General features: G+C 50.8%; 2 long non-coding RNA genes across 2 annotated transcripts; both read left to right on the top strand.

The window, feature by feature from the left end:
- The first annotated feature begins 19,873 nt into the window (after nucleotides 1-19,873).
- On the top strand, nucleotides 19,874-21,166 carry LOC120506090. Its single transcript, XR_005628429.1, has 3 exons — nucleotides 19,874-20,207; nucleotides 20,433-20,520; nucleotides 21,055-21,166. It is a non-coding gene; the product is annotated as an uncharacterized LOC120506090 (long non-coding RNA).
- Nucleotides 21,167-21,999: 833 nt separating this feature from the next.
- Nucleotides 22,000-22,927, top strand: LOC120506091. Its single transcript, XR_005628430.1, has 2 exons — nucleotides 22,000-22,114; nucleotides 22,634-22,927. It is a non-coding gene; the product is annotated as an uncharacterized LOC120506091 (long non-coding RNA).
- Nucleotides 22,928-23,757: the final 830 nt, after the last annotated feature.

Raw genomic sequence — 23,757 nt, 5'->3', positions numbered from 1 at the left:
CTCCCGGGTTGGCCCAGGCCACCTGTATGGGGTCTCTTTCCAGAATTCCACACCTCAGGGTCCTGCCTGTCCCCATTGCCTTGGTGTCCCCATTTGCAGCCCTGTGAAGACCTGAAAGAGGCAGCAGCCATGAAGAACCTGTTCCTGCTCTTCCCCCTGCTTCTCCTGTTGGTCCAGGGTGCTGCAGGTGAGAGAGGAAGAGGAGAACAGGGGGAAAGTGTGAGCCCCTAGCAGTGGGACTTCAATGTCCTTGGAATGACCGTGTTTGTGGGAATGATGAGAAGGTAACAGGGCATTGAGCTGAAAGGTGTTTCCTGAGTGAGTTTCCAGATGGACACTGATTTGTGGTGGAGAAAGCCCATGAAAACAGAATCCTGACTTATTCTGTGGGTCAGGGACATGAAAAGTGACAAATCCCTGCCTGCCAGCTCTGCTGGTCCAGGCCAAGGTGGGAATGCAGCTGAGAGACAGCACGGCTCTTCCTCATCCTAATGCTGGTCCTTTCTAGTCTGTGCTCTGCTGTGCCTCCAGTTTGGAGGGACAGTGACCTTCCAGGTGAGACATGCTGCAATTGGAGATGTGACTGTGTGGGGACTGGATCTGAGCCCTTCCCTTGGTCTGAAATGCACCAGTACCTGGGGGCATCAGCCTGTCTATAACCACAGTCTGACCTCTCAGATTATTTCTTTAATTGTTCCCTGTGTCTTTCCCCACGGGACCAGGCAATGTACCTCTATGCAGATTGCTACAGGGATTCTGCTCCATGAGTTCTTGCCCTCCTGGTTCACTTTGTGTGGGAAGATGTAGATTTTTTTTTGCTACAGAAGATACGGCCAAGATCCTAGTCTGAAGAAAGATTTTCCTCCTTTTTCCTCAGAAAGATCTGTTGATCAAATTGTTACTTGACAACTCATAATAAATACTGTCCAGCATTTATGATTTGAGAGAGATGTTGAAGAAGTGATAGAATAGTCCTTGAGGGTTTGACCTCCCGTCTCTGGGGCTGCAGGAGCTCCAGGTCAACTAGGGTCTCCCCACTATCCTACAGTCTCAGGGGGCTTGTTCTTGCTTTGCAGAGTCATCACAAAAGTGAACAAAGAGGGGAAACATTCCCTGTCCTTGGGCAGCACCAAGGACATGATCCCAACATTGCTGCATCTGCACAGAGCTGGAGCCAGGGCTGCCAGCACTGAGATAGCCCAGCTCCAACCTGTCTGCACCAAGGACTGCACCTCACCTCCCCTGAGCCTGACTGTGGTGCAGCACACCCTGGGCATTGCAGGGCAGGGGAGAGACTGGCAGGGAATGTTACACCAGCTGATGTGCTTGTCTGCTTTCTTCTTACAGTCTCAGGGGATGAAACCATGAAATTCCCAAGTAGGATATCCCATTTCTTTCTGGCTGCTGAAAATCACCTCCTGATGTCCCCATCTGCTGGGGCTGAGCAGCGCCTGTGTCCCTGGGGATGCTCCTGCCTGGCCCTGCTTTGGGGACGCTGAGCCTGGCAGTGCCTGCTGGGCCAGGCTGGCTGGGCTGCCTGTGGTGGGGCTGCCCTGCAGATGCTCCCTCTGGGCAAACAGTAACATTATCCTGGTGTTTACAGGCCCAGATATCATTCATTTCTCTGGACCCTACTCCCATGCCAGAAGATATGCACTGGAAGCTGTGGTCACAGTGGCAAAGCTTCATCCCTGTAATATGCACTGATTTGTTCCAAGCTCCCAGCTCCAGTCCCAGTTGTAAAACCAGCAGCAGGAGCCATTCCTTAAAGGAATGGCAGTGAAGAACCTCTGGCAGCATGGCACAGCCGCCAGGAGAACTCACATGAGTCCCACAAGGTTGATAGGGATAAAATAAATGCCTGCACTAAATGGGTTGCTGTGCCTTCTTTCATTTGCATTATTTCTCTATGGAATACTCACTGTCCACAGCACAGCTTCACTGTAGCATCACTTAAAACCTCCATTTTTACGTAAATTCAATCCATTATTATCTTGTCTGCTGCTGTCTGCAGCACTGGGGAGGGAAAGAGCACAGAGGCCAGAATGGAGTCACAAGTAGCCAAAAAGTTCCTTTTTCTGTTTCTCCCCCTGCACCAGAGAAAAGGAGGCTTGGGCTTCCTCTTCTGACGCCTCTGACAAAGATTCCCAACCCAGAGCTTTTTGTCATCCTGCCATGTGTAAGGACCCTGAGGTTCTGTGGCTTTCTGGACACATGCTGGGACACAGACCCTGCTTACTGGAAACCAGCACTGACCTGCTGCTCTGGCACAGAGTAGAAACATTTTTGAGTCCCTTTGAGAAACCCTCCCAGTAAACTCAGCATTGGTGATGTGTGTATGTGGTGCCTCTGATTCTGCTGAACATGCAGAATCCCTCTCTCACATTTTTTATAATTTTCCCTTTTTCACTGCTGCTTCACATATCAGAGTTGTTGAGCAGAAAATTTTGAGATGCTGGGTTCCACTTGCAAATCCCCAGGAGCTCAGCACATTTTGGGGGGACCAGATTGCTCTATCAAACACCTGGAGCAGGAGCTGCCAACGTGGGCACATGGCACAGACCCTCCTCACTGGAAAGGACTGTCCCTTTCTCCCAGTGGCATGGCTGACATCAAACTTGCTGGATTCACAAGTGATGGCTGCATGCAGCTTGTATTTCTTCACCTTGGTTGGCATTAGTAGGAGGTGCAGTTTTGTTGGATCACCTGGGTTACAGAACTTGTCATCTTTCCTGGTACTGCTCTCATTTTATCTGAAGAGTCACTAGAGAGAGCCCTGCTTATACCCCTGACATGGAAGGTGCACAGATCCGGTATCTAATAAGATGTTCTTGTAGTGTCCAAAATTCTTTTCAATATTCTGTGAGTTTTAGCACACCCCATGCCAATTGAAAATTCAATCAGAGAAGGAGAGAGATAGGAAAAGGAAAGGAAAAGAGGGAAATGATTGAGATGGACAGGGAGCAGGGTTAGATGAGATATGGGGAAGAAATCCTTCCCTGTGAGGGTGGAGAGGCCCAGGCCACGCTGACTAGAGAAGCTGTGGCTGTGGCATCCCTGCAACTGCTCAAGTTTGGACGGGGCTCGGAGCAACCTGGGACAGTGGAAGGTGTCCCTGTCCATCCATGGCATGGGGTGGAATGAGAGGATCTTTAAGGTCCATTCCCACCCAACCCATTCCAGAGGAGAATCTGTGCCAAAAAGATTATGTTCCCCCAGGACTGGCCTGGTGCTGGTGTCTTCACCCAGCAGTTCCTGTGCCCATCCCAAGGATTTCCCTGCTGGCCCCACAGCCCGTTGCTGCTGTGCCACGGGTGTCACAAGAGGTGTTGCATGGGGACAACGGTGACATTGATTGCAACAGCCCCACCAGGCCCCTCAGCCTCTGCCCCTACAGCAGCAGGGAGGGAGCAGGGCCAGCCCCAGCACCCCCACAGCCATGGGGCACTCCCGGGTTGGCCCAGGCCACTTGTGCCAGCAGCAACTGGGGCCTGTCCCACCCACCTGCACTGCTATAAACCCAGCCTGTTTGGGGCACTGCAGCATTGCCTGGCCCCAAGGACATCTGCACACAGCCATTCCTGCTGCCTTTGCTGCTGCCTGAACACCAAAGCCTTTCTCAGGGAGGTGAGTGTGCGGTCCCTCTCTGAAATCCTGCCCACCCTGGGTCCTGCCTGTCCCCATTGCCTTGGTGTTCCCATTGCAGCTCTGTGGAGACCCAGGAGAGGCAGCAGCCATGAAGATCCTGTTTCTGCTCTTCCCCCTTATCCTCCTGCTGGTTCAGGGTGCTGCAGGTGAGAAGGGAAAAGGGGAGATGGGGGAAAGTGTGAGTCTGCACAAGTGGGAATTCTGTGTCCATGGAAGTGTCAATGTTTCTGGTAATGATGAGAATTTAACGTCAGACTGAGGTCAAAGGGGTTTCTCAAATGCATTTCAAACTCAACCACAATTTAGTGGGAAGAAATCCAATGAAGACAGAATCCTGCCTTGTTCTGTAGTTCAGGAAGGTTTCATGCTCCAAGCCTGCACCCAGCTATTCCTGCTTGGGAGTCAATTGCCCTGCACAGGGATGGCAGAGAGTCCCAGGGGGATGGAGGATGGTTTGGATGGAGGCATTTCCTGGGGCACAAAGGTGTCCTTTTCTTATTAATCCGCTGACATTATTATTATTATTATTATTATTATTATTATTATTATTATTATTATTATTATTATTATTATTATTATTATTATTATTATTATTATTATTATTATTATATGTCAGAAAGATGTGGACTGGGAACTGTGGTCACAGTGGCAAAGCCTCATCCCTAAAATAGCCACTGCTTTGTTCCAAGGTCCCAGCTGCAAAAACTGCAGCAGGAACCATTCCTTAATAAGGACGTAGTGTGGGGGATGTCATGGAGGACAACACAGACATACAGAGAACTCACACGTGATTCATGACCTTGATAGGGATAAAATGATTTCCTGAAACAAAAGGTTTGCTTTGTCTTCTTTCATCTGCATTATATCTATCTGGAATACTCAGTGTCCATAGCACCATTTCTCTATAGCACCACTTCAAAGCTCAGTTTTTCCATACAATCTGTTCAATTCATTATTATTTCTCCTGCTGCTCCATGCAGTATCAGGAGGGGAAGAGCACAGAGGCCAGAATGGAGTCACCAGTAGCCCAAAACTTCCTTTTCCTGTTTCTCCTCCTGCAACAGAAAAAAAATAGGCTTTGCTTTCCTCTTCTCACACCTCTGACAAAGATTCCCAACCCAGACCTTTTTGTCATCCTGCCTTGTGCAAGGACCCTGCGGTGCTGTGGCTTGCTGGACACATGCAGGGAGACAGGGACACAGGGACACATATGTTGCTCACTGGAAACAAGCACTGACCTGCTTCTCTGGCAAAGAATGGAACCTTTTGTGAGTCCTTTGAAGAAACTCTTCCAGTGAACCTATCATCACTGGTGGTGCCTCTGCTTCTGCTGAGGCAACAGAATCCATCTCTCACATGTTTTATAATTTTCCCCTTGTCACTGTTGCGTCACATCTCTGGGATGAGAAGCAGAAAAGGCCAAGATGTTCCACCTGCAAATCCCCAGCACCTCACCCACTATACATTATGGGGACCAGATTGCTCTGCCAAACACCTGCAAAAGGAGCTGCCAAAGTGGGCACATGGCACAGACCCTCCTGCCTGGCAAGGACTGTCACTTCTCCCAGTGGCATGGCTGGCATCTGTGAATCCACTCACTGGATTCACAAGTGATGGCTGCATCCAGCTTGTATTTCTTCACCTTGGTTGGCATTAGAAGGAAGAGAAGTTTTGTGGGATCACCTGGTTTACAGAACTTGTTATCTATCCTGGTGTTGCTCTCATTTTATCTGAAGAGTCACTAGAGAGAGCCCTGCTTATCCCCCTGACATGGAAGGTGGGAGCAACCCCTCTGCAATTTGGTGAGCAACAGAGCCCAGGTTTCTGCCCCACCTGGAGTCCTGAGTGTCCCCATTGCCTTGGTGTCACCTTTTGCAGCTCTGTGAAGATCCAGGAGAGGCAGCAGCCATGAAGATCCTGTTTCTGCTCTTCCCCCTGATCCTCCTGTTGGTCCAGGGTGCTGCAGGTAAGAAGGGAAAAGGGGAGATGGGGGAAAGTGTGAGTCTGCACCAATGGGAAGTCTATGTCCTTAGAAGTGACTGTGGTTGTGGAAATGATGAAAATGCAACAGAAGACTGAGGTCAAAGGAGTTTCTCAAATGCATTTTCAACTCAACAGTGATTCAGGGTTCCCCATCCCAGCAGACAGGAGGAGGAGGAGACTGTGCAGCTCCTGGTCTGGGTGACCTGCAAAATTACTCCAATGGACCATGGCCTGCAAATGTCAGAATTTGTTTCCCCACAGGGAATAAACATGTTCTCTGCTCCTCTCTACCCATTCTAGGCAGTCTGGGGGGACAATGCTCTGCTCTGTCAAAGGCAGGGGTCTCTCCCTGTGTGCAAAGAAAACCTCAGGAATTTGATTCCCCGCCTGATTCAATACCTGTGTGTGTCCATGTACTCCTGTGTCTAGGAGCCATGGGGACCCCTGCCTGTTTCACTGAAGGTTTTCTCTTCAAAGGACCAGAGATTCACAGGATCATTAATTTGTGGAAAGGCCTCTAAGATCATCAAGACAAATCAGTCCCCCAGCACTGCCAAGCCCAACACTAATCAAGTGCCACAAGTGCCACATCTACTTGGCTTTAAATCCCTCCAGGGATAGTGGCTGTCCTAGGCCACCTGTGCCAATGCTTGAGTTCCATTTCAGTGAAGGCACTAAATCTAACCCTTCATAGGTACAATCAAGACCATTTCCTCAGGTTCTGTCAATTATGAGCAGGGAGAAGAGACAAACCACCAAGAAGCTTCCCCTGCCACTGCTTTCCATATCTGGACACTCTGCTGGGCAATGTTCAGATCATCACTGCCTTCCATGGCTTTTCCGTCCCCTCTCTTAACCCAAAATTTTATTTTATCCATTTTGTGTACAAACTCCCCAGAGAAAGCTGTTGAGGTGAAATGGGAGGTAAATCTTTCCTCTCACCCAACAAATCTGAGCACAATTGAATTATTCAGTCTGAACTTTGATATCCCAATCTAAGTATATATATATAATTGATAAAAGGAGAGGACACAAAGAAGGAAATGTTATCCTCATTTCTGCTATTCCCAGCATGAATCTGCAAGCTGCTGGAAGTACCTAGGGGCAAAATTTGGCCATCAGAGATTTTTTTGGGAAAGACAACAAAAGCCTTCAGGTGACACTAAGAGGCCAGAACATACAGAAGTTGAAAGTGAGGTTTCCTAAATACAGGACAGTCTGGAAAAAAGTGCCTTGATGCTGCAGGAGGGACCCAGGAACTTCTTTGCTGAGGGAATGAGGGTTTTCCCTTGGAAATTAAGGAAAGTCGTTTCCCTCAGCAGTACAGAGATTTCCCACCATTTCAAGATTTGAATTACTGCAAAGGTTGATTTCTCTTCCCATTTCTGGGCACCAAAACACCTCCCAGCCCTCTGGCTGCTCCCTGGGTCAGTGCTGCCCAAGATAGGGGCCACAAGTGTGGGGCTGGGGAATGTCCTTGCCAGAAATCCTGAAAATGCTCTGGAGTTGGGGATGGGCACTGCCAAGATGAGCTGGCATGATTTTCTTGAGCTCAGGGAAGCAGAGATGGTTGGGCAGGGTGTTTGGGGAACATATTTGATACATGAAACCTGAAGGACAGAAAGATGGACTGTTCTATAACTTTCAGTAGCAATTTTTTCTCACTTATCCCCCACATTTCACTGGCCATGTATTTTCAACTGATGGGAAACAATAGACCGCAGGTCTGGTGCCCCTTCTCTGGGGAAAGGAATTTGGAAAACCTTCAAGGAAATTAATTGAAAAACATCAATTGAAGTAATCAATTTCCAAAAGACTGAGGCATGAAGTACTCCCAAGAACTGAAATGTGGCACAAAACTAAGAATTGTTTTTGAAGAGAAAGGGAGAAGAAATATCATCTGCTGTGGTGGAGAGAGCCCCTCTGCAATTTGGTGAACCACAGAGCCCAGGTTTGTGCCCTACCAGGAGTTCTGCCTGTCCCCATTGCCTTGGTGTTCCCATTGCAGCTCTGTGAAGACCCAGGAGAGGCAGCAGCCATGAAGATCCTGTTTCTGCTCTTCCCCCTGATCCTCCTGTTGGTCCAGGGTGCTGCAGGTAAGAAGGGAAAAGGGGAGATGGGGGAAAGTGTGAGTCTGCACCAATGGGAAGTCTATGTCCTTAGAAGTGACTGTGGTTGTGGAAATGATGAAAATGTAACGTCAGACTAAGGTCAAAGGGGTTTCTCAAACGCATTTTCAACTCAACAGTGATTCAGGGTGGAGAAATCCCATGGAAACAGAATCCTGCCTTGTTCTGTAGGTCAGGAGGGAGTTTTCAGGCTTCAAGCCTGCACCCAGCTATTCCTGCCTGGGAGACTTGCCCTGCAAAGGGTTGGAAGAAAGCACCAGGAGGATGGAGGAAGGTTTGGATGGAAACATTTCCTGGGGCACAAAGGTGTCCCTCTCTTATCCATCAGCTGAGTGTAGTATTATTATTACTATTACTATTACTATTACTATTATTACAATTATTACTATTATTGTTATTCCTGTAATTGGTTTGTGTCCATGGAAACAGGAGATGCAATTCTATGAAAGAGCAGAGGGGGATACTGCACCGTTGGGATGTGCCGCTCCCCAGCAACCCCTGTTGGAAGATGTTCTGCATTCACAGTGTGCTGCATTAGGTAAGGCCCAGATCTTTACCTGAAGGAAGAGTTTCCTTCTTTTTCCCAAGAGGGATCTATTACAAATTTCTTTCTGGCCAACACCTGATAAAATATCTACTGATTTTATAATTTGTTAAAGAGGCCCAAATGAAAAGGGAAAAACCCTTGTGGGGTTTCGAGCCTCCCTGAGTGGGACAGAAGGAGCCCCAGGTCAGCCAGGGCCTACACACTCACCAAAGCCACCAAAGAGTGAAGCCTTCAGAGTCCTTGGGCAGCACCAAGGACATGATCCAGCTGTGCATCTGCACAGAGCTGGAGCCAGGGCTGCCAGCACTGAGATAGCCCAGCTCCAACCTGTCGGCACCAAGGACTGCACCTCACCTCCCCTGAGCCTGACTCTGCTGCTCCACACCCTGGGATCGCAGGGCAGGGGAGAGACTGGCAGGGAATGTTACACCAGCTGATGTGCTTGTCTGCTCTCTGCTTAGAGTCCCAGGTGTTAAGACCCTGAAAATTCTCAAGCAGGACATGCCCTTCACTTCTGGCTGATGTCCCCATGTGCTGATGGACCGTGTGTGCGTGTGCTGCTGCTGCAGGGGTTCTTTGGGAACACCTGGGGACCCTGCCTCATTCATTGGAGACTTTCCCTCTCAAGCATCATACACATAAAATTATTGATGATCAATAAGACCTCTAAGAATATTGAGTCCAACCATTCCCTCAGGACTGCAAACCCCAACCTAAACCATGAGCACAAGTGCCACATCCCCACAGCTTTTCATTTCCCTGCAGGAATGGTGACTCTACTACTGCGATGGGCAGCATGTCTTAAAAAAAAAAAATCACCATTTCTGCAAAGAAATTATTCTTAATACCCAGTCAAATTCATCCCTGGTGATCTTTGAGACCATTTCCTCTCATTCTGTCAATTGTAACCTGGGAGAAGAGACTGGCCCTAAAAATGTCTGCACTGCCATTGCTTCCAGACCGGGATGATTTGCTGAGGGATGTACAGACAATCCCTGCCTACCTTGGCTTTTCCTTCACCTGTGGTCACCTGTCCTTATGCTGACTCTGGAGCTGTCACCTCAAGCTCCCTTTCCCTCAGCAGTGAAGTGCTGCTCCCCTACCCCAGGGGCTCCTTGGTCCAGAACATCTGGAGCCAGACTGATGGAGGTGTGGGAAAGGAGCTCAGGGCTTACCAAGGGCACACAGGGGGAAGTAAAGGGGAGAGGGAGTGAAGGAAATTTTATTTTCTCCATCTCATTTCCAAACTTCCCAAAAGAGCTGTTGGTGTGAAATGAGTTGCAAAACATTCCCTTCACTGTACAAAGCTGAGCACGATTGCAATATTCAGTCAGATATTTCACATCCCACTCTGAGAATAAAACAGATAAAATGGGAGATGACAAGGAGGGAAACTCCAGAACATCTGGAGCCAGACTGATGGAGGTGTGGGAAAGGAGCTCAGGGCTTACCAAGGGCACACAGGGGGAAGTAAAGGGGAGAGGGAGTGAAGGAAATTTTATTTTCTCCATCTCATTTCCAAACTTCCCAAAAGAGCTGTTGGTGTGAAATGAGTTGCAAAACATTCCCTTCACTGTACAAAGCTGAGCACGATTGCAACATTCAGTCAGATATTCCACATCCCACTCTGAGTATAGAACAGATAAAATGGGAGATCACAAGGAGGGAAACCATTTCCTCATTTCTACTCTTCCCAACACCAACCCGCCTCTCCTGTCCATCCCAGCCCTCTCCTGCCCAGCCCGGTGCTGCTGTGCCGCGGGTGTCACAAGAGGTGTTGCATGGGGACAACGGTGACATTGATTGCAACAGCCCCACCAGGCCCCTCAGCCTCTGCCCCTACAGCAGCAGGGAGGGAGCAGGGCCAGCCCCAGCACCCCCACAGCCATGGGGCACTCCCGGGTTGGCCCAGGCCCCTTGTGCCAGCAGCAACTGGGGCCTGTCCCACCCACCAGCACTGCTATAAACCCAGCCTGTTTGGGGCACTGCAGCATTGCCTGGCCCCAAGGGCATCTGCACACAGCCATTCCTGCTGCCTTTGCTGCTGCCTGAACACCAAAGCCTTTCTCAGGAAGGTGAGTGTGGGTCTCTTTCTGAATCCTGCCCACTCAGGGTCTCTGCTCAAAGTCCAGAAGAGCAGCAGCTCCTAAAGGACAAGGTGCTGGAAGTACCTGGGGGTAAAATTTGGCCATCAGAGATTTTTTTGGGAAAGGCAACGCAACCCTTCATGTGAGTCTAATAACACGTGGAAGGTGAAAGTGAGGTTTCCTAAGTACAGGACAGTCTGGAAAAGTGCCTTGATGCTACAGGAGGGCCCAGGATTTTTTTTACTGGGGAATGAGGGCTCTGCATTGGAAAGTAAGTAAAGTCGTTTCCCTCAGCACTACAGAGATTTCCCATCATTTCTGGCTTTTAGTAATTTCACACATTGATTTCTGTTCCCATTTCTGGGCACAAGACACTTCCCTGCCCCCTGGCTGCTCCCTGGCTTGGTGCTGGGGAATGCCCTTGCTGGTAATCCTGTGAATGTTCTGGAGGTAAGGATGAACACTGCCAAGCTGAGCTGCGAGGGTTTTCCTGATCCCATGGAAGCAGTCTGGATTGGTCAGTGTGTTTGGGGCATGTGTTTCATTCCTGAAGCCTAAAGGGAGTAAAAGTACTTCAATGACAATATTTTTCTCTGATTTTCCCAAATTTTACTTCCTGGTGCTTTTGTTTATTTGGCAACACTTGCCCCTTGGTCTGCAGTCTGTTTTTAGGGGCATGTCTGTGGAAGACATAATAGATCAGAGAAAATATTTTAAAAGCATCTACTTGAGCAATTACTTTCCAAGGGGGTGAGGCACACTAAAGTGCTCCCAAAGATTGGCAGGATGGCACAAACCACAAAGTTCTTTTAAAGAGGAAAGTAGAGGAAATATCATCACCTGTGGTTTGGAAGCAGCCCCTCTGTAGTTTGGTGAACCAAAGAACCCAGGCTCCTGCCCCACCTGGGGTCCTACCTGTCCCCATTGCCTTGGTGTCCCCTCTGCAGCCCTGTGAAGATCCAGGAGAGGCAGCAGCCATGAAGATTCTGTTCCTGCTCTTCCTCCTGCTCCTCCTGTTGGTCCAGGGTGCTGCAGGTGAGAGGTGAAGAGGGGAGATGAGGGAAAGTGTGAGCCTGCACCTGGGGGAATTCTATGTCCCTGGAAGTGACTGGCTCTGTGGGAATGCTGAGAAGGTATTGCGGTCAGAGGTGTTTCTCAAGTGGGTTTCCAACTAAACACCATTTTGGGATGGAGAGATCCCTGAGAACTAGACAGGGATGTGGGATGTGAGGAGTCCCTGCCTGCCAGCAGGACTGCAAGCACACCCTGCTCTCCGGGGGGTTTTATGTGTTGTACAGGGGGGTCTAGAATTCTGTGCATGGATCAGGAGTCCCAAGATGGAGGAATTTGGGCGTGCCCTGTCCTTCTTCTTTCTTCTCCTTGGCATCCATGTTCAGGATGGTGTTGGCGTGTGTGGATTGGTTCATAGAAAGAGTACACTTGCCAACAAGGGCAGAAAGTATTGGGAAGTAAAGGTAAATATCTAATACGTAATTTTCATTATAAAAGAGACAACCGCCTCGTGGGAGGGAGAGAGTGCCTTTGGTTGTCTTGCTGATCAGACCTCGGCTGGACAGACAGAAAATCTTTGTAGATAAGAAATAATAAACTCGACTGAAGACCTAAAAGCAAGAGTCCAGACTCCTTCTTCGAGAGCGCGGCCTACCCAGAACCACTTTTTTCTGTGCTGGGGCAGAGACAAGTAACAGCCGACCCCGGCAAGGGAGGGAAGGAAATTTTATATTCTTTATTACATTTCCAAATTCTGTGAATGAGCTGTTGAGGTGAAATGCGGGGCAAACGTTTCCTTTCCCCGTAAAAAGCTGAGCACAATCACAATATTCAGCCAGATATTTCACATCCCACTCTGAGTATAAAACAGATAAAATGGGAGGTCACATAGAGGAAAACCATTTCTTCATTTCTCCTCTTCCCAACACCAACCCACCTCTCTTGTCCATCCCAGCCCTCTCCTGCCCATCCCGGTGCCGCTGCGCCGTGGGTGTCACAAGAGGTGTTGCATGGGGACAACGGTGACATTGATTGCAACAGCCCCACCAGGCCCCTCAGCCTCTGCCCCTACAGCAGCAGGGAGGGAGCAGGGCCAGCCCCAGCACCCCCACAGCCATGGGGCACTCCCGGGTTGGCCCAGGCCACTTGTGCCAGCAGCAACTGGGGCCTGTCCCACCCACCTGCACTGCTATAAACCCAGCCTGTTTGGGGCACTGCAGCATTGCCTGGCCCCAAGGGCATCTGCACACAGCCATTCCTGCTGCCTTTGCTGCTGCCTGAACACCAAAGCCTTTCTCAGGAAGGTGAGTGTGGGTCTCTTTCTGAATCCTGCCCACTCAGGGTCTCTGCTCAAAGTCCAGAAGAGCAGCAGCTCCTAAAGGACAAGGTGCTGGAAGTACCTGGAGGTAAAATTTGGCCGTCAGAGATTTTTTTGGGAAAGGCAACACAACCCTTCATGTGAATCTAATAACACGTGGAAGGTGAAAGTGAGGTTTCCTAAGTACAGGACAGTCTGGAAAAGTGCCTTGATGCTGCAGGAGGGACCCAGGATTTTTTTTACTGGGGAATGAGGGCTCTGCATTGGAAAGTAAGTAAAGTCGTTTCCCTCAGCACTACAGAGATTTCCCATCATTTCTGGCTTTTAGTAATTTCACACATTGATTTCTGTTCCCATTTCTGGGCACAAGACACTTCCCTGCCCCCTGGCTGCTCCCTGGCTTGGTGCTGTGGAATGCCCTTGCTGGGAATCCTGTGAATGTTCTGGAGGTAAGGATGAACACTGCCAAGCTGAGCTGCGAGGATTTTCCTGATCCATGGAAGCAGTCTGGATTGGTCAGTGTGTTTGGGGCATGTGTTTCATTCCTGAAGCCTAAAGGGAGTAAAAGTACTTCAATGACAATATTTTTCTCTGATTTTCCCAAATTTTACTTCCTGGTGCTTTTGTTTATTTGGCAACACTTGCCCCTTGGTCTGCAGTCTGTTTTTAGGGGCATGTCTGTGGAAGACATAATAGATCAGAGAAAATATTTTAAAAGCATCTACTTGAGCAATTACTTTCCAAGGGGGTGAGGCACACTAAAGTGCTCCCAAAGATTGGCAGGATGGCACAAACCACAAAGTTCTTTTAAAGAGGAAAGTAGAGGAAATATCATCACCTGTGGTTTGGAAGCAGCCCCTCTGTAGTTTGGTGAACCAAAGAACCCAGGCTCCTGCCCCACCTGGGGTCCTACCTGTCCCCATTGCCTTGGTGTCCCCTCTGCAGCCCTGTGAAGATCCAGGAGAGGCAGCAGCCATGAAGATCCTGTTCCTGCTCTTCCCCCTGCTCCTCCTGTTGGTCCAGGGTGCTGCAGGTGAGAGGGGAAGAGGGGAGATGGGGGAAAGTGTGAGCCACCACCCCTGGGAATTCATTGTCCCTGGAAGCGACCATCTTGTGGGAATGATGAGAAGGTATTGGGGTCAGAGGTGTTTCTCAAGTGGGTTTCCAACTAAACACCATTTTGGGATGGAGAGATCCCTGAGAACTAGACAGGGATGTGGGATGTGAGGAGGCCCTGCCTGCCAGCAGGACTGCAAGCACACCCTGCTCTCCTGGATTACTGTTGTAATAGCTGTGTCTGCTTGTCTTCATGGAAACAGGAAATGCTGCTCGATGCAGGCGCCGAGGGGGATTCTGCAGGTTTCTTGGCTGCAGCTCGCCCGCAAAACCTATTGGAAGATGTTCAGCAAAAAGTCTCTGCTGCAAAATGTAAGGACCTGATCCCTGCCTGAAGAAAGAGTATCCTCCTTTTCCCCCATAGTGATCCATTACAAATATCTTTCTGATACAAAATTAGTGGAAGTGGCCTAAAAGAGAACATACAAGCCTTAAAGGGGTTTGGAGCAGCCCTGAGTGAGTCTGCAGCAGCCCCAGGTCAGCCAAGGCCACTCCACTCACCAAAGCCACCAAGAACAGAAACATTCCCTGTCCTTGGGAAGCACTGAGAACGCGATCCAGGTCTGGCTGCATCTGCACAGAGCTGGAGCCAGGGCTGCCAGCACTGAGATAGCCCAGCTCCAACCTGTCTGCACCAAGGAGTGCACCTATTCTGCATGTTTCTTGGCTGCAGCTCCCCCGCAAAACCTAGTGGAAGATGTTGAGCAAAAAGTGTCTGCTGCAAAATGTAAGGACCTGATCCCTGCCTGAAGAAAGAGTAGCCTCCTTTTCCCCCAGAGTGATCCATTACAAATATCTTTCTGATACAAAATTAGTGGAAGTGGCCTAAAAGAGAACGTACAAGCCTTTAAGGGGTTTGGAGCAGCCCTGAGTGGGTCTGCAGCAGCCCCAGGTCAGCCAAGGCCACTCCACTCACCAAAGCCACCAAGAACAGAAACATTCCTTGTCCTTGGGCAGCACTGAGAACACGATCCAGGTCTGGCTGCATCAGCACAGAGCTGGAGCCAGGGCTGCCAGCACTGAGATAGCCCAGCTCCAACCTGTCTGCACCAAGGAGTGCACCTCACCTCCCCTGAGCCTGACTCTGCTGAAATCTGTCCTGATTTTATAATTAGTCAAATAAGACAAAAAACAGAAGGGAAAAGCCCTTGCGGGCTTTCGAGCTATGCTGAGTGGGGCTACCAGAGCCCCAGCTCAACCAGGGCCTCCACACTCACCAAAGCCAAGGACTGAAAACTTCCCTGTCCTTGGACAGCAGTGAGGACATGATCCAGGTCTGGCTGCATCTGCACAGAGCTGGAGCCAGGGCTGCCAGCACTGAGATAGCCCAGCTCCAACCTGTCTGCACCAAGGAGTGCACCTCACCTCCCCTGAGCCTGACTCTGCTGCAGCACACCCTGGACATTGCAGGGCAGGGAAAGTTACAAAGGTAACCTGATGTTTCTAGTCTGCTTTCTTCTTACAGATATTGGTTTTGAAACCCTGAAATTCCCTAGCAAGACATGACCCTCGCTTCTGGCTGCTGGACACTTGTACTCACGTCCCCATGTGTCACCAAAGCCACCAAGAACAGAAACATTCCCTGTCCTTGGGAAGCACTGAGAACGCGATCCAGGTCTGGCTGCATCTGCACAGAGCTGGAGCCAGGGCTGCCAGCACTGAGATAGCCCAGCTCCAACCTGTCTGCACCAAGGAGTGCACCTCACCTCCCCTGAGCCTGACTCTGCTGCAGCACACCCTGGACATTGCAGGGCAGGGAAAGTTACAAAGGTAACCTGATGTTTCTAGTCTGCTTTCTTCTTACAGATATTGGTTTTGAAACCCTGAAATTCCCAAGGAGGACATGGCCCTCGCTTCTGGCTGCTGGACACATGTATTCACCTGTGTCCCTGGGGATGCTCCTGCCTGGCCGTGCTTTGGGGAGGTTGAGCCTGGCAGTGCCTGCTGGGCCAGGCTGGCTGGGCTGCCTGTGGTGGAGCTGCCCTGCAGATGCTCCCTGTCTGGGGAATTGGTGTCCTCCTCCCTGCTGTGGCTGTGCTGCTCCACACCCCATCCCAGCAGACAGGAGGAGGAGGAAACCATGCAAGGCCTGGTTTGGGAGACGTGGAAAAGGTCACATTTGGTGTTGAAATATCCAACATAGTTTTCCCATGGAATAAGCAGAATCCCGTATGGTCCCTTCCCATCTGAGGTGGTCTGGAGTGGCAATGCTCTGCTCTGCCAAAGGCTGGGGCCTCTCCCTGTGTGCAAAACGAACCTCAGGCACGTGATTCCCTGAGTAGTTCAATATCTGTCTGTGTCCATCTGCATGGTTTAGTGGCAGGGCAGAAAATTTTATTTTCTCCATCTCATTTCCAAACTTCCCAAAAAAGCTTTTGGCGTGAAATGAGTGGCAATTCCTTCCACTCACTGTACAAACACCAAAGAAACAGTTTCCCCTTTTGCACTGACAGATCTTTTGTGAAATTCTAAAGACAGAACCCACAACTGAGTAGGGGGGTGCTTTTCACCTAGACTTGTGCATTTTGAGGGAAATTCAACTCACACCGCTTGCTATCCCGGTGCGTTCGACCCTTCGGGCATGACGGGCTAGGTGCGGCTGGTGTGAAATATCCTTCCCCTGTTACAGACTACACACAACCTGCAAACCCCTTCATCTATCACAGTCCTGTCTGCGATGCCAATTTAAAGTCATTACTCCCTGCTTGTAGAGCAGATCATGACAGGGATGTGGGAACTCAGTACATCACTCCGGATGTCCAGAGCTACCGAGACAACCCTTGGGGGGCTCGGAGGCCCTGGAATGTTGCCAAAAGTACCTGGTGGCTTGACTTTGATCCTTTTAAAGAAATGACACCTGAAAGTGAGGAGATGAGAGAATTTCATGTCTGAATGGTGAGGGGATGTTATTCACTTGTTAGAACTTAAGTTAGAACGCACTGTACTGGGGGTTTTTATGTGTTGTACAGGGGGGTCTAGAATTCTGTGCATGGATCAGGAGTCCCAAGATGGAGGAATTTGGGCGTGCCCTGTCCTTCTTCTTTCTTCTCCTTGGCATCCATGTTCAGGATGGTGTTGGCGTGTGTGGATTGGTTCATAGAAAGAGTACACTTGCCAACAAGGGCAGAAAGTATTGGGAAGTAAAGGTAAATATCTAATACGTAATTTTCATTATAAAAGAGACAACCGCCTCGTGGGAGGGAGAGAGTGCCTTTGGTTGTCTTGCTGATCAGACCTCGGCTGGACAGACAGAAAATCTTTGTAGATAAGAAATAATAAACTCGACTGAAGACCTAAAAGCAAGAGTCCAGACTCCTTCTTCGAGAGCGCGGCCTACCCAGAACCACTTTTTTCTGTGCTGGGGCAGAGACAAGTAACAGCCGACCCCGGCAAGGGAGGGAAGGAAATTTTATATTCTTTATTACATTTCCAAATTCTGTGAATGAGCTGTTGAGGTGAAATGCGGGGCAAACGTTTCCTTTCCCCGTAAAAAGCTGAGCACAATCACAATATTCAGCCAGATATTTCACATCCCTCTCTGAGTATAAAACAGATAAAATGGGAGGTCACATAGAGGAAAACCATTTCTTCATTTCTCCTCTTCCCAACACCAACCCACCTCTCTTGTCCATCCCAGCCCTCTCCTGCCCATCCCGGTGCCGCTGCGCCGTGGGTGTCACAAGAGGTGTTGCATGGGGACAACGGTGACATTGATTGCAACAGCCCCACCAGGCCCCTCAGCCTCTGCCCCTACAGCAGCAGGGAGGGAGCAGGGCCAGCCCCAGCACCCCCACAGCCATGGGGCACTCCCGGGTTGGCCCAGGCCACTTGTGCCAGCAGCAACTGGGGCCTGTCCCACCCACCTGCACTGCTATAAACCCAGCCTGTTTGGGGCACTGCAGCATTGCCTGGCCCCAGGGGCATCTGCACACAGCCATTCCTGCTGCATTTGCTGCTGCCTGAACACCAAAGCCCTTCTCAGGGAGGTGAGTGTGGGATCTTCTTTTTTTCAGAATTCTGCTTACTCTGGGTCCTGCCTCTCCCAATTGCCTTGGTGTTCGCATTGCAGCTCTGTGAAGATCCAGGAGAGGCAGCAGCCATGAAAATCCTGCTCCTGCTCTTCCCCCTGCTTCTCCTGTTGGTCCAGGGTGCTGCAGGTGAGAGGTGAAGAGGGGAAATTGTGGGAAGAATGAGCCTGCACCAGGGGGAATTCATTGTCCCTGGAAGTGACCGTGTTTGTGGAAATGATGAGAAGGTTATTGGGGTCTGAGGTGTTTCTCAAGTGAGTTTCCAACTGGACACCATTTGGGGCTAGAGAGGTTCCTGGGAAATAGGATGTGGGATGTGAGGAGTCCCTGCCTGCTAGCAGGACTGCAAGCACACCCTACTATCCTGGATTACTGTTGTAATAACTGTTTGTGCTTTTGTCCATGGAAACAGGAAATGCCGCTCGATGCAGGCGCCGAGGGGGATTCTGCAGCTTTGATGGCTGCGTCTCCCAGACAAAACCTATTGGAAGATGTTCAGCAGTGAGTGTATGCTGCAAAGGGTAAGGACCAGATCCTAGCCTGAAGAAATTATTCCTACATTTTTTGCAGAGTGATCTCTTACAAATTTCATTGTAACACAGAATTAGTGGAAGTAACCTAAAAGAGAACAAGCCTTTAAGGAGTGTGGAGCTGCCCAGAGTGGGGCTGCAGCAGCCCCAGGTCAGGAAAGGCCACTGCACTCACCAAAGCCACCAAGAACAGAAACATTCCCAGTCCGTGGGCAGCACTGAGGACATGATTGTCTGTTTATTCTTACAGTCGCTGGGTCTGAAACCCTGGAATTGCCAAGCAGGACATGGCCCTCACTTCTGGCTGCTGAAAATCACCTGCTGATGTCCCCATGTGCTGATGTCTCCATGTGCTGATGTCCCCATGTGCTGATGTGCCCTGCCCTCGCTGGCTGTGCCGTGCCCAGCTGGGCTGACAGCAGCAGTGGCAGCTGCTCCTGCTGGCTGCTGCTGGGCTGGAGCCCTGTGGTGTCAGGCCCGGTGTCTTTGGGGCAGGGGCTGCTTTTCCCGGCTTGAATAAAGAGCAGCACTTTGGCATTGCAGGGCTGGGCCGTGTGTGTGTGTGCTGCTGCTGGTGGGGTTGTAAGGGAGCAGCTGGGGACCCTGCTTGGTTCACTGAAGACTTTCCATCTCAAGAATCATACACATAAAATTATCGATATTCAATAAGACCTGTAAGAATATTGAGTCCAACCATTCCCCCAGGACTGCAAACCCCAACACTAAACCGTGAGCACAAGTGCCACATCCACTCAGCTTTTAAATTCTCTGCAGGAATAGTGACTCTACCACTGCCCTGGGCAGCATTTCTTGAACAACCACCACCATTTCTGCAAAGAAATTATTCTTAAAACCCAGTCAACTTCTTCCCTGGTGCTCTTTGAGACCATTTCCTCTCCTTCTGTCAATTGTTACCCGGGAGAAGAGACTGACCCCAAAAATGTTTGCACTGACATTGCTTCCCAACCTGGAGGATTTTCTGAGGGATGTTCAGATCATCCCTGCCTACCTTGACTTTTCCCTCAGCTCTGGTCACATATCCTGGCACTGACTCTGGGGCTGTCACATCAAGCTCCCTTTCCCTCAGCAGTGAAGTGCTGCTCCCCCATCCCAGGGACTCCTTGGCCCAGAACATCTGGAGCCAGAGTGATGGAGGTGTGGGAAGGGAGCTCAGGGCTTACCGAGGGCACACAGGGGGAAGTAAAAGGTAAATGGCAGGGCAGAAAATTTTATTTTCTCCATCTCATTTCTAAACTCCCCGAAAGAGCTGTGGAAGTGAAATGTGTTGCAAAACATTCTCCTCCCTGTACAATGTTGGGCATGATTGCAATATTCAGTCAGATGTTCCACATCCCTCTCTGAATATAAAACAGATAAAATGGGAGATCACAAGGAAGGAGGGAAGCCATTTCCTCATTTCTGCTCTCCCCAGCATGATTTACTCTGCCTTGTCCATCCCAGCCCTCTCCTGCCCAGCCCAGTGCCGCTGTGGCACGGGTGTCACAAGAGGTGTTGCATGGGGACAACGGTGACATTGATTGCAACAGCCCCACCAGGCCCCTCAGCCTCTGCCCCTACAGCAGCAGGGAGGGAGCAGGGCCAGCCCCAGCACCCCCACAGCCATGGGGCACTCCCGGGTTGGCCCAGGCCACTTGTGCCAGCAGCAACTGGGGCCTGTCCCACCCACCAGCACTGCTATAAACCCAGCCTGTTTGGGGCACTGCAGCATTGCCTGGCCCCAAGGGCATCTGCACACAGCCATTCCTGCTGCCTTTGCTGCTGCCTGAACACCAAAGCCTTTCTCAGGGAGGTAAGTACCAGGTCTCACTCCGAAATCCTGCCCACTCTGGGTCCTGTTTGTCCCCATTGCTTTCGAGTTCCCACCAGGGGCACCTGCACACAGCCATTCCTGCTGCCTTTGCTGCTGCCTGAACACCAAAGCCTTTCTCAGGAAGGTGAGTGTGGGGTCTCTCTCCGAAATCCTGCCCACTTTGGGTCCTTTTTGTCCCCATTGCTTTCGTGTTCCCTTTTGCAGCCCTGTGAAGTCCCGGGAGGAACAGCAGCCATGAAGATCCTGTTCCTGCTCTTCGCCCTGATCCTCCTGTTGGTCCAGGGTGATGCAGGTGAGATGGGAAAAGGGGAAAAGTGGGAAATTGTGAGCACCCAGCAGTGGGCATTCAGTGTCCCTGGAATGACCGTGGTTGTGGGAATGACGAGAAGGTAACAGGGGTTGGAGGTGAAAGGTGTTTCCTGAGTGAGTTTCCAGATGGACACTGATTTGGGGTGAAGAGAGCCCATGGAAACAGAATCCTGACTTGTTCTGTGGGTCAGGGACATGAAAAGTGACAAATCCCTGCCTGCCAGCTCTGCTGGTCCAGGCCAAGGTGGGAATGCAGCGGGGCAAAAGCACGGCTCTTCCTCAACCTCATGCTGGTCTTTTTTACTCTCTGCTGTGTTGTGCCTCCAGGTTAGGGGGACAGGGACCTTCCAGGTGAGACAAATTGCAATTGGAGATGTGGCTGGGGAAGGATTAGATCTGTGCGCTTCTCTTGGCCTGAAATGCACCAGCGCCAGGAGCATCAGCCTTTCTATAACCACAGTCTGAACTCTCTGATTATTTCTTTAATTGTTCCTTGTGTCTTTCCCCATGGCAACAGCAAGTGCAGCTTCATGCCGTTCAAAACGGGGAATCTGCGTCAAACATTTTTGCCCCAGTGGTTCATATCGTGTTGTGGGAAGATGTTCACGAGGCTTTGCATGCTGTAAAAGGTAAGGCCCAGACCTTTGGTTGAAGAAAGATTTTCCTCTTTTGTACTCAGAAAGATCTATTACCAATGTCTTTCTTGTCAACTCATGATAAATATTCTCCTGCATTTATGCTTTGGGAAATATGCTTAAGAAGGGAAAGAATAGTCCTTGTGGTTTTGATCTCCCCTCACTGAGGCTGCAGGAGCCCCAGGTCAGCCAGGGCCTCCCCACTCTCCCACAGTCCCCAGGGCCTCATTCAGGCTCTGCACAGGCCTGACCAAAGCCACGAAAAATGTGAAGCCTTCACCGTCCTTGGGCAGCACCGAGGACGTGATGCAGGTCCTGCAGTATCTGCACAGAGCTGGAGCCAGGGCTGCCAGCACTGAGATAGCCCAGCTCCAACCTGTCTGCACCAAGGAGTGCACCTCACCTCCCCTGAGCCTGACTCTGCTGCAGCACACCCTGGGCATTGCAGGGCAAGGGAGAGAGTGGCCCCATGGAAACAGAATCCTGACTTGTTCTGTGGGTCAGGGACATGAAAAGTGACAAATCCCTGCCTGCCAGCTCTGCTGGTCCAGGCCAAGGTGGGAATGCAGCGGGGCAAAAGCACGGCTCTTCCTCAACCTCATGCTGGTCTTTTCTACTCTCTGCTGTGTTGTGCCTCCAGGTTAGGGGGACAGGGACCTTCCAGGTGAGACAAATTGCAATTGGAGATGTGGCTGGGGAAGGATTAGATCTGTGCGCTTCTCTTGGCCTGAAATGCACCAGCGCCAGGAGCATCAGCCTGTCTATAACCACAGTCTGACCTCTCAGATTATTCCTTTAATTGTTCCTTCTGTCTTTCCCCATGGGAACAGCAAGTGCAGCTTCATGCCGTTCAAAACGGGGAATCTGCGTCAAACATTTTTGCCCCAGTGGTTCATATCGTGTTGTGGGAAGATGTTCACGAGGCTTTGCATGCTGTAAAAGGTAAGGCCCAGACCTTTGGTTGAAGAAAGATTTTCCTCTTTTGTACTCAGAAAGATCTATTACCAATGTCTTTCTTGTCAACTCATGATAAATATTCTCCTGCATTTATGCTTTGGGAAATATGCTTAAGAAGGGAAAGAATAGTCCTTGTGGTTTTGATCTCCCCTCACTGAGGCTGCAGGAGCCCCAGGTCAGCCAGGGCCTCCCCACTCTCCCACAGTCCCCAGGGCCTCATTCAGGCTCTGCACAGGCCTGACCAAAGCCACGAAAAATGTGAAGCCTTCACCGTCCTTGGGCACCACCGAGGACGTGATGCAGGTCCTGCAGTATCTGCACAGAGCTGGAGGCAGGGCTGCCAGCACTGAGATAGCCCAGCTCCAACCTGTCTGCACCAAGGAGTGCACCTCACCTCCCCTGAGCCTGACTCTGCTGCAGCACACCCTGGGCATTGCAGGGCAAGGGAGAGAGTGGCAGGGAAAGTTACAACAGCTGATGTGCTTGTCTGTTTTCTTCTTGTAGCCTGAGGGGTTGAAACCCTGAAATTCCCAAGCAGAACATGACCCATTTGCTTCTGGCTGCTGGAAATCACCTCCTGAAGTCCCCATCTGCTGATGTCCCCATCTGCTGATGTCCCCATGTGCTGATGTCCCCTGCCCTCGCTGGCTGTGCCGTGCCCAGCTGGGCTGCCAGCAGCAGTGGCAGCTGCTCCTGCTGGCTGCTGCTGGGCTGGAGCCCTGTGGTGGCAGGGCCGGTGTCTTTGGGGCAGGGGCTGCTTTTCCCAACTTGAATAAAGAGCAGCACTTTGGCATTGCAGGGCTGGGCCGTGTGTGCGTGTGCTGCTGCTGCTGCAGGGCTGCTGTGCCTGCTGGCCCTGGGGCTGCCACTGCCTTGGTGGCAGCACAAGGCCCTGGCCATGGTGCTGGGGCTGAGCAGCGCCTGTGTCCCTGGGGATGCTCCTGCCTGGCCCTGCTTTGGGGACGCTGAGCCTGGCAGTGCCTGCTGGGCCAGGCTGGCTGGGCTGCCTGTGGTGGGGCTGCCCTGCAGATGCTCCCTCTGGGGAGCAAGATCCCTATTCTGCTCCTGCTGGTTATGGGTGTCCCTTGTCCCCAACAGCCATGGCTTTGTGTGCATGGCTCTCCTGGGGGCTCCCTTCTAGGCCCGGCCTTGCTTCCCACCCAACCATCCCTGATATCCTGTCATTCCCACCACACTCTTGACTGGGATCTCAATCTTCCTCATCTGCCCTTGAGCTGAGGTCTGCAGTGCAGTCCCTGCTCAGTTCCCCTCTTCTTCTAGGCCCACAGCACCAACTCCTCCACCAGCCCACACCCTCTGTCCTTTCCACATCCCTTCCAGAGGGGCCTGATCCTGCAGAGCCAGGAGACCTCAGCATTCTTTCAAGGGAAACAAGGCTGGCTGTACAGCTCCTCCCGGAGGTGATCTCTCCAAGTGGTCCCTTGGACTACAACCTGAAAGTGCCCTTCAATATCTCCCATCAAGGCAAAAGCCAGGTGTCTTCTCATCTCTAGCAGCTCAGATAAATTGGTTTTATCACATTCCTCACTTCCAAAGGCCAGTGGTCTCAGCATTCCTGTGCGTGCAGACCCAGCCCAGCAGAGTCAATTAATGTGTTTTGAGACTGG

This window comes from Passer montanus, unplaced genomic scaffold (assembly GCF_014805655.1).
Source record: "Passer montanus isolate IOZ18808 unplaced genomic scaffold, ASM1480565v1 scaffold376, whole genome shotgun sequence".
In the NCBI taxonomy this organism is placed as follows: domain Eukaryota; kingdom Metazoa; phylum Chordata; class Aves; order Passeriformes; family Passeridae; genus Passer; species Passer montanus.
This window is presented reverse-complemented; position numbering and strand designations above follow the sequence as displayed.